Source organism: Anomalospiza imberbis, chromosome 24 (assembly GCF_031753505.1).
Source record: "Anomalospiza imberbis isolate Cuckoo-Finch-1a 21T00152 chromosome 24, ASM3175350v1, whole genome shotgun sequence".
Classification (NCBI taxonomy): Eukaryota; Metazoa; Chordata; class Aves; order Passeriformes; family Viduidae; genus Anomalospiza; species Anomalospiza imberbis.
In genome coordinates, this window is record NC_089704.1 from 4,426,852 (window position 1) to 4,436,846 (window position 9,995).

Here is a 9,995-nt window from a genome sequence, read left to right on the forward strand (position 1 = left end):
AGGCAGCAGTACGTGGAGAGCTCTGTCATGAAATGCCCAAACCAGAGATTAAACCCAGCATGGGCTGAGATCCCAAACTGGGCTGGGTTCCTCCAACCCTGAGCAGCCAGATCAGGATCCTGCTCCAGCCTGGAGGCCACCTCTGCTGTAAAAATGATGGGAAATGATTCAGGAGGTTCCAGCACGAGGGTTAAAGGTTCTCTTGGTGTCCCAGGCCTGAAGGATGATGTTGTGGTTTAAACATTTGGACTGGAACCAAGAGATGCGAGATAAATTCCAGGCTCTGATGGTCACTTCCTCTGTCAGCTCCTGGAAATCTCTGCTGCTCCTTTTGCTCCCATCCTCTGCCTGTGACCATTTCAGTAATGAATCGAACAGAAAATCCAGGTAATTCTCTGAAATCCTTCAATTTAGGGTTAAAGTAGTGTTCCATCACTGTGTGCCTACAAGGTGGAAACCGTTGAAAGTTGGAAATGAAGGACAAAAAGCTCAGAAAGTTTGAAGGACATGGATGAATGCCCTTTCCTCAGCCTGGTGACAGTGAGGAACAGCCTGGATCAGTGACTGAGGGGTGGCAACGCCAGGAAATGAAGGCAGGGTGCATTTTTCCCTGGCTTTGGTTAGATTCCCAAAGAATGAGTGTCCATGAGCAATGCTGAGAGGATCAATGTGAAGAAGAATTAATTTTGTACCTGCAAAGCTGCATTTAGCAAGTCCTGGTCATTGAAATCCACTTAATTGAAGAAGTTCTTTGCCAGTGTCACAATCTGATGGATGAGGGTTTGTCCTCCTGGTAGCTGACATGTCAGGAGGGAAGGGAGGAAGGAAGGACAATTTTTGGATGCTTTCTTTAGGTGTGTCAACATCTATTTTCTGCTAAATTAATTTGTACTTAATCGTTTGTGTGTCTAGAAGAGTTTACAGGATCAGCTGCCCTGGTTTGGTGTTAAAATTTGCCTTTATCACAGATTTAATTTCAAGCTGGAAGAAGGTAAATTTTCTTTTTTTTCTGTGGGATTTCTAAAACAGGGCATGTAGAGGTCATGCTCTGTGAAAACCCTGACAGGTGTGAAAAATTTAATCCAAACCATTGATAACACATGATTCTCTTCACCACTCCTTGCATTTAACCTGCTCTGGGACAGCGAGGCAGCTTTTATTCCAAATATCAGCAGGCTTAGATCAAATTTGGGCTCTTGCTTGGCAGGAATGGAAATTCTGCATATCTTGCTGGTGTTTCATGGCCCATCTGAGTGTTTGCAGCTTCAGGCATCACTCCTGCTCTGCCTCAGCTTGAACCCAGAGCTGGAGAATTTGGGTCTCGTGCTTCTTTGCGCAAATTGTGGTACCTGTAACAAAAAAAAAAACCAAACAAACAAACAACAAAAAAAAAAGTGTGGCTTGCCTGCTGTAGGAAGAGATTGGAGAAAATCTCATTTTCTTGGTGATGAGGCAATAAAAAATCCCCATGGTCATCATCAGCAGCAGCAAGGTGGAGTTTCCACGAGGGAAACTGCAGAAGGGAAAAGGCTTCCTAAATTAAATGACCTGAGCTGCATTTACACCACATTATAGGAACACTTAAGTGGGGTTTTCTCCTTCTTTTCTGGGGATTTATCTATATTCTGTGGATGCTTCCAAACAGTTTTATTTTTTTTTTCCTAGATAACTTGGGATTTCTTTTTCTTTCATTGGGATGCACCAGCTTGTTCCAAGTGGCAGGTATTATCCCAAAATATTTGCTGGAAGGGAAGCAACTCTCAGCCCCCCTGCAAGGATTTTATCTCTCCTTTGAATTACCCAGTTCAAATGCACGGGTAATGACACTTGTAATGATGATAAAATGGGAGTGTGGCTGCACGGAGTAACATTTAAAAATAATGATACACCTCTAAGTAGGTCTTATAAAAGGAAATCTTAAATAGCTCCAGGGAAACAGATGCTCTGGGGGACTTGTGGATAAAAATAGTGGCTTCCAATTGGCAACCAAAACAAAAATGCAGCCCCACTCAGTCAACCTCAGCAGCAGAAATTCCTCTGAAAACCTCAGGGCCCGAAAGTGGGAAGGTGTGAAAAGCACCTGGTGCTGCACCTGCAGTGGGGTTGAGCATCTTTTTGCCTCTTCTGCTTTTCGTCAGAGAATCATGAGTGGTGTGGGTGGCAAGGACATTAAAGCTCATCCAGTTCCCCCCTGACACCTTCCACCATGCCAGGGTGCTCCAGCCTGGCCTTGGGCACTGCCAGGGATCCAGGGGCAGCCCCAGCTTCTCTGGGCACCCTGTGCCAGGGCCTGCCCACCCTCCCAGGGGAGAATTCCTTCCCAATATCCCAAATAAACCTGCTGTCTGTCAGTTCAAAGAGATTTTTCTTGCTATTTCTCAGCTTTCTCTCCATAGTGGTGTCTTTCAAGTGCTCTGTGCAGTTGGGAGCTTTGCCCAGGGTTCCTTTTTGGGGCTGCTCAGGTTTTTGGTGCTTTTCTAGGATGAGAAAGGGCTAAGCCAGCCCCAGCAGAGCTGGAGGTTTCTGTTTTGCAGAGTGAGGCTTTCAAAGGAGAGCTGCAGGTGGCTGGCTCGAGGCAAAGGCAGGGAATGTTTTCCCTGCTCACCTGGGCTGGTGGAAGGTCTGCAGGCAGCTCCCCCAGGGGACAGAGGTGTGTGGGCAGCCCCAGTCCAGCTCAGTGTCTGCTTAGGTACCAAATTCAGTGATTTTAAGTTAAAGTAGCTGGGATTTCATGGGCATGAGGAGCTGTGGCTCGATCCCTTCTCCTGGCTCTGCTGTGGAAGTGAAAACCTCCTTCAACAACCCCTTAAACCTCATTCCAGCTGTTTGTCCTTCATCAGCCTCAGCAACCACTCAAACCTCATTCCAGCTGTTTCTTGATGTGTGGAGCTCAAGGCAGGTGCCTCAACGCCACATTTTTGGGCTTGGGACAGAAACACCAGCTTGTACAAAGGAACTGAACAAGCTGAAGAAGGGGGAGTGTTTATTTTGTGTGCTTTTGTTTAACTCAGAGAAACACTCAAAAATCCTGGTTTTGTGATGCTTTCTGCGTTTTCCTTAACTGTTAGGGCAAAAGCCAGATCTCAAATGAACAGTTTTAACTTGTTGGCTTGGTATTTTTCTTTTAGGTGGTTTCTCCTAAACCAAGACAAGCAGTCAGGTGAGTCAAATATTGATGCCCTACTCCCAGCTCATGGAATAATTCTCTTGCCTTGGGTGACATGGACACAAGGAATTCCCTCTCCTGTTCTTTTGTCCCAGGTAGACAGCAAAGATGATGCTCCTTAGGGAGCTTTGGGTTCCTGTTATGGGATGTGCTGCCTTCAGGACAATCCCTCTCTCAGAGAATCCCAGAATGGTCTCAGGTTTGATGGGACTTTAAATCCCACCTCATTCCAGCCCCTGCCTTGGGAAGGCATTTCCTTGGGAGCTGAAAGTGCTCCCGAATGCTGAATTCTCCAAGGCACAGCCCATGAAATTGGCTTTTCCCATGTGTGCTGCTGCTGGTTTTGTAGATTCCTGGATTCCTCGTGTGAGGATGGAAATCCTCATCTCCCCCAGTGCAGGGCACAAAAGGAGCAGGAAAAGCAGGTGTTGAATGATCCCACTGAGCTGTCCATCAGCAGGAGAGGATTTGAGATGGGGAAGAGAGGGAAGGAGGGCTTAAAGAAAGAGATGGATTTCCTGCATCCAAATCAAGGAACAGCAAACAAAAAAAGAAAACCCCACCAAGTTTAATCCTGTCCCAGACAAGGTCAGCAGGCACCACGCACAAATAGCTCAGGCTTTGATTTGATCTGCCCCTTCCTAAAAGTGGAAGGTGAAAATATTACATCCAAGTGTCTGCTTTGGGAACAGGCAGGGGGGCAAAACTGAAGGGGGGAGGGAAAAAAGGTTGTTTAATGTGGATATATGACCCCAGCGTGCTGGGAGAACGAGCCCGAGTGTCTGGTGGCAGCGAGCGGGTCGGACATTGTTAGATCTGGCAGGGATTCAGACATCTGCCAGGGAACGGGGATTTTGTCAGGAGAGGTGGGAGAGAGAGAGAGAGAGAGGGAGGGAGAGACGCAGCGAGAGCCTCCAGCATTCTATATCTGCCCGGATAACACTTCCTCTTTAAAATTCCCTTACTAAGCTGGGCTCCTATATTTTATATTCAGCAGCGAGGTCCCCGCCCCCCCAGCCCTCCCCACCCACCGCCACCCTGGCTGCCTTTAACTTGTTAAGTTTGAAAGATGATCCATAGCCACGCTCTGCTCTGCCAGGCAGCCCCGTTTAAGGCCAAGATTAATGCAGTGCATTGGTGCAATCGTGCCGCAGTGGTGCGTGATCGGAATACGAGATGGAATATGGGGGGAAAGGCCACAAATGTGCCTGGATTCCCAGTTTACACAAGTCTCCTTAGCAACTTCTCTGATTATTTTCTCTTTTTTTTTTTTCCCCTTTTTTTTTCCATACATGTGAGTGCAGCAGCGTTGTCCCAAATCTCCAGCGAATAAAACGTTCCCTGAGTTCTTAAACCGCTTCGGTTGACGGTCTCGGTGTTGTTTTGCCTTTTCCTTTTGTTAAGTTAGTGGCTTAATTTTTATTATTTTTTTTTCCCCTACCCTGGAGACAGTCCTCCCCTGTACCCTCTGAGAAGGATGGCAGAGGGGCTGGGGGTGGGGGCACTGGGATAGTTTTCATTGTGACTTCCCGAGAGTTGGTTCCTTTCCAGTTGTTCACATCTCAGCATGTGGAATTATTGTGCTTTCTCCCGATTTGCCACAGAATTGGCACTAGCCTGACATTGTTACTCATTGGAATTGTATTCAGAGCCGGGCTGATTTTCTTTTATTTTTTTTTTTTCTTTTTAAACTTATTTATTTCTTTTAATCACCCGCTTTTGTTTTGTTTTTTTTTTTTGGTTTTTTTTTTGTTTTTTTTAATTTCATAACAACCCCTTTGATTTTGCAAACAATATATTTAACAGTCTGTAAAATGGAGGAGAGGAGGAAAAAAAAAAACCCACCAGGGTGAGAGGATTGTGGCAGTCTGTCCCTGAATCCCATATTCCCCTCCCCGTGCAATTTTTTTTTTAGTTGCCTCCTGAAGAACCCCCTCCCTCCCCATAGAGGGAGTGGCCTTTTAGGGATCAAGGTACGTTGGATTCATGTTTTTTTCCCCAGTTTGGGTGATACTTTATTAATGGCATGGGGCAAGAGAGAGGCTGAAGGGTGGGGAGAGCAGGGGAGGAGGGTGGAGAGAAGCAAAGAGTTCTCCTCCAAGCCCTGTACCTTGAAATAACTCAAGGGGAAAAGAGTGGCAACCTCACTTGAGTTGTTTCAAAATCTTCCTGGGCGCTTTTACTTTTTCTTTTGCTTCTATTTTTTTTTTTTCTTCCAAGGGGAAGGGGTAGAAAAAGAAAAAAAAAAAAAAAGAAGAAACTGAGCCAAAAAACATTTTGAAGGCTTGATCTTGGCTTCTATACAAACAGATGTTGCCTGTCATTCCGTTGTTAAGCAGGCAGCAGATTGGAGCAAGCAGCAGCAGTTTAGGGGGAACTGCAGCAGAACTGCAAAGTGGGAGATACAGAGGTAGAGAAATATATCTTTATTTCATTTTTTTCCTTTTTTTTGTTTGTTTTTTTGGGGATTTTTTTGTTCTGCACATAAATATCTCCCCCCTGGAATTACCTCTAATTACAACACCTCTCTCTTCAAATTTTTTTTTTTTTTTAATTTTTTTTTTTTTCCAAGTGGGCAAAACAACCCCAAAACCAAATGGAAAAGCGGTAGGAACTTTCACCCAAATTTTACCAAAGCAGCTATTTTTTAGGGCTGGTTTTGAGAGCTTTTTTTTCGCTTGTTCTTTTTCACACGTGTAGGGAAGGGGGTTCTGTTGGAAATGCTTTGGCATTCTCGGTAAGTGAACGAATCAGGTCAGGGATTTCAGGGATTTTGGGGTTTTCCTTGCTGCTAGCCCTGCTCCTGGTGCCTTTAGCCCGGAGTTCTTGCTGGAGGTGCAGTTGTGGAGCTCGAAGGCCTATCTGTCTCCTCTCCAAGCTTTGGGAAGGCTGCAGGAGCCAGAAGCTCGTTGTTTGTCCAGCAGAACTCTCCTGGAGCACCGGGGCTCTTTTGTGCTCTGCGTGTGCTGCCTGTGGGTTTCATCCCCCTGTCCTTTCTATGCTCTGGGATTTTTTCCTCCCCACTCCCTTTTTCACTTCTCCCCTCTGATTTTATCGCTGCCTGGCTGGGAGGGGAGAGGAAACAGCAAAACGCAGCAGGCTTTGAGCCGAAGGAGTTAAAAGTTTCTTGGCACCAGAGCAGCAGTTTAGCAACAGATCAGTTCATTTAAATGAAAGAAATCACAGCCCGAGCCATCTGATTTTGAAATTTCACATCTTCTGCTTCCACTTTAGAACAAAGCTTCTGTTTTTCTTTCCCCCTTGTATTAATTCACGCTGCTTTTGTTCTAGACTCGGTGGGTTTGCACAGAAACTTTGGAGTTGGGCTGGGTTTTCCCTTGAAATCTGAAATTGGGGGGTGCCTACATCATCTCCTGTGGAGCTCTGCACACCCAACAGCTGCTGGCAGGGCTGTCTGCACCTCGCTCTCTGTGAGCTGGGAGCAGCTCCCATTTTTGGGATAAAGGCACCTCAGCACTGGCAAAAGGAGCTGTGTCCAGGGGGGTTTTGTGTGCGGCTGCACCAGGAACCGAGCGGGGATTTTCCCTGCCCACATCTGGAGTTTGCGTCCCTCCAACATCTGCACCAAGTGGTTGCTCAGGGTTCCATTATCCTGCACTCTGTGGTGTACACAGAGCATAGCCCCCGTCATGCTTTTAATATTCCGGCCCAAAAGGATCACAAACAACTTTTTTTTTGTTGCTGTTTGTTCATTTAAATGCGCTCGAGCCTTGGCACCGGTCCCAGGAGTTTTGTTTCTACGTCAAGGAAAATGAAATAAATCAGCTCCTCGGCGGCGAAGTTGGGGATTTAAAAAATAATAATGATAAAAAAAAAAATTTAAAATCTAAATAAATTTAAAAAAAAATTTAAAAAGAAAAAAAAAACAGGAAAAAAAGAAAAAAAAAATTAATTGATCTATTGACAAATTGTAAAAAAATTTTTAAAAATGAAATTCAGTGGCTTACGCTGAAGGAATGTGTTTGGAGGAGAACCCCGCAGGGAGTTGGGACAAGAGGTTTTTCCGTGGAGCTTCTTCCCAGTGGCATCGCATCCAAGAGAGGCCGGGATGTTTGGGAATGGGTGAATCCTGTCACGGAAGAAGGGTGGGGTAGGCTGGGAGGACGTGTGCAAGGGGGAATCCTTGTGTCGGGAAGCTGCTCCCCAAGCTCACCATCCCTGCACCCCCTGGATGAAATCCTCAGTGGGGAGGAGCAGCCTCGAGTGGATGAAAAATCGAGGTGGTGCTGCTGAGAGGGGGAGAGGTATCAACCTCCACCTCTGCCGTGGTTGCTCGTGGGTCTGGCTCGTTTGGGGTTTTATTCTTCCCTGGTGGTGGGAAACGCCAGGATCGGGAGCCGGCCCGTCCCCCTCAATATTGGGAATATTTCTGTGGGTGTCGTTGTGGTTACATCACAGCGCTCTCCTTCCTCATCTCCATTCTTGTGCAAAATTCAAATAATTCCCCCCCTCCCCGATAGCAGCTGTGCATGGGGGGGGGTTCTTTTTTTTTTTGGTTTTTTTTTTTTTTTTTTTAAGTCGCTCTTTAACGTTGCGAAAGGAACAATAAAATGAAAGGCAAAACCGGCATCTTAAAACTTGGCAAGTGAAAGCAGCTTGGACTGGCAGCCAAGAATCCTGCTGTGGTGCAAAAAGAATAGCATCCACGGAGCCACCACAACCCAGGGCTTCTCCTCTTTTAACAATCGCGTCGGCACAGAGAAATAATTATTCCTTGTATCAGTGTTAAAAGAGTCAACAAGCTTAAAAAAGCTTGCTTGGTGAACCTCCTCCAAAGCAGGTAACGATGCTCCTCTTTGATTCTGCTTTCTCCAGCTGGACTTTTGGGCTGAGGATCTGGAGATGAGAACTAATCACTTGCAGGAGTTGCTGCGTGTTACTGGCTGCCAGGGAAGGCGTTTGCCTCGCCGTTTCTTTATTTTCCTGAATGGATTTGGTGGGAATGGGACTGGCAAACTTCTGGAGAGGTTGTGTTACAAGGAATGTTTTATTTCCACGGGTTCAGCGTGGGGGGAGAGCGCGAGTGGGTTGAGCCAAGGTGGAACACGGAAAATAATCATCCAAAAAAAATTTCAAAATGAGGATGTTGGGAGGTGGGGAGTCATTTCTCTCGTAGGAGCTTGGCTGTTCCTTTTGCTCCTAAAGCTGTAGCCTCTGGGTGTAGGAAAACAGCATCCATTCCTTGAAAATACGCCATGAAAATATCCATAAATATTTTGTCTTCCAGAATACGCTCCCGAGGAGCTGGGCCTAGCAATATGGCAGCGCCCGTTCCATAGGAAATCCTGCAGAATGCTGCTGCTGCTGTTGAGGTAATTTGGATTCTCAGTCAGTATCTCCCTTTTCCTTCTAATTCCTTAAAATTATTTCAAGCACAGAATTCCTTAAAAAGTTGCTTTTTGAAGCTAGGATAGAATGCATGTATGTGTGTGTATATATATATATATATATTTATAGGCCTAATCACATTGGGGTTAAAACTGGGGAGAAAAGAATGGGAATTATTTCACAGTTGTGTTTCTTATTTGCCTGGATTTCGGGGCAGAGGGACGAAATGGCTGCAAACAGCTTTTTGCTCAGGCACACAATGCATTCCGTAGTGATCGATTTCCCTGGACAGGGCATTTCTGCTTTGTGGTTTGCAAGAAAACCACCCAAAGACCAAACCCCAGAGTGAGATCTTTAGAGATTTTATTTCTCCATATTTCCCTCTGTATTCCTGTGGATATAAATCTCTAAAATACCAGCTTTATTTTGGGTTGTTACTGACAAAAATATTCTGTATTTTTGGCTGTCCCACGTACCAGAGTTTTGTTGATCCTGTGATCACTGATATTGTAAAATTAATAATGAAGTGTGCTCAGTATAAGGATATGAGAAACCTACAGATAAATACCTTAATGTACAGGTTGAAACTTTTTATTTGTAATCTCAGCATTCGAGGCAAATACAGGCTGATGCTGATTGATTTGTTTGCCTCTGATGGATTTTCTGCCACTGTGTGTATGTTCATCAGGTTTTCACAAGGTACAATAGCTCTGGGATTAATCAATGGGGGAAACGTTTCCAACCCCACATCTTGGCAAATCCACGGCTCTCTTTCAATGTCCCCAATATATTGGATACAAGTTAAATTCCTGTTTAAAAAGCAGCTCTCATTAAAAAAAAAAAAAAAATCTGCATTTTTCAACAAACAAAACTGCTGGTTTGCTGTTGCATTTCCCAATTTGCTGCCTTAAAGTTTGTCCATGGGTTTGTTTTCCAAAATGAGCAGGTTGGTTCCTGGGTATTTGTAATTTACAGCCCACAGGTGCCATGGAATGCCATCCCTGTGCCCCATTCCTCCAGGGCTCTCAGGAATGCCGAGGGGCACAATCACAATTATAGTGGGCATTTCTCTGGAGCTTTCCCAGGGATGGCTCTTGCTGCTTTTCCCCTTTTTCTCCCGTTTTTCCCCTCCCTGAGTGAAGCCCTGGTGATGGATCCCAACTCTCCTTCTTGCCTTTTGTGTTGGAAAAGCCAATCAGGTGGGGAGTGGGAGGTGCAGCAGGGAAAAAAGAGTGGGTTTTCCCAACAAATCCCAGATTTCCTGGAGCATGTGCAGGGCTCCTCGAAGCTCTGGCTCTGGGTGTCCCCTCCAGGCAGAGCTGGGGACACGTGTCCCGTGCAAAAGCCACCCAAATTTTACAGCTTGGTTTCTTTCATGGATTTCACCTATCCCAGGGAAAAGAGATTAGCCCAGGAATTAATGGGAAAGGAAAAAAATGGCTTTGGAAATAGATAAAGTGAGGAAAATGTAACCTCATGA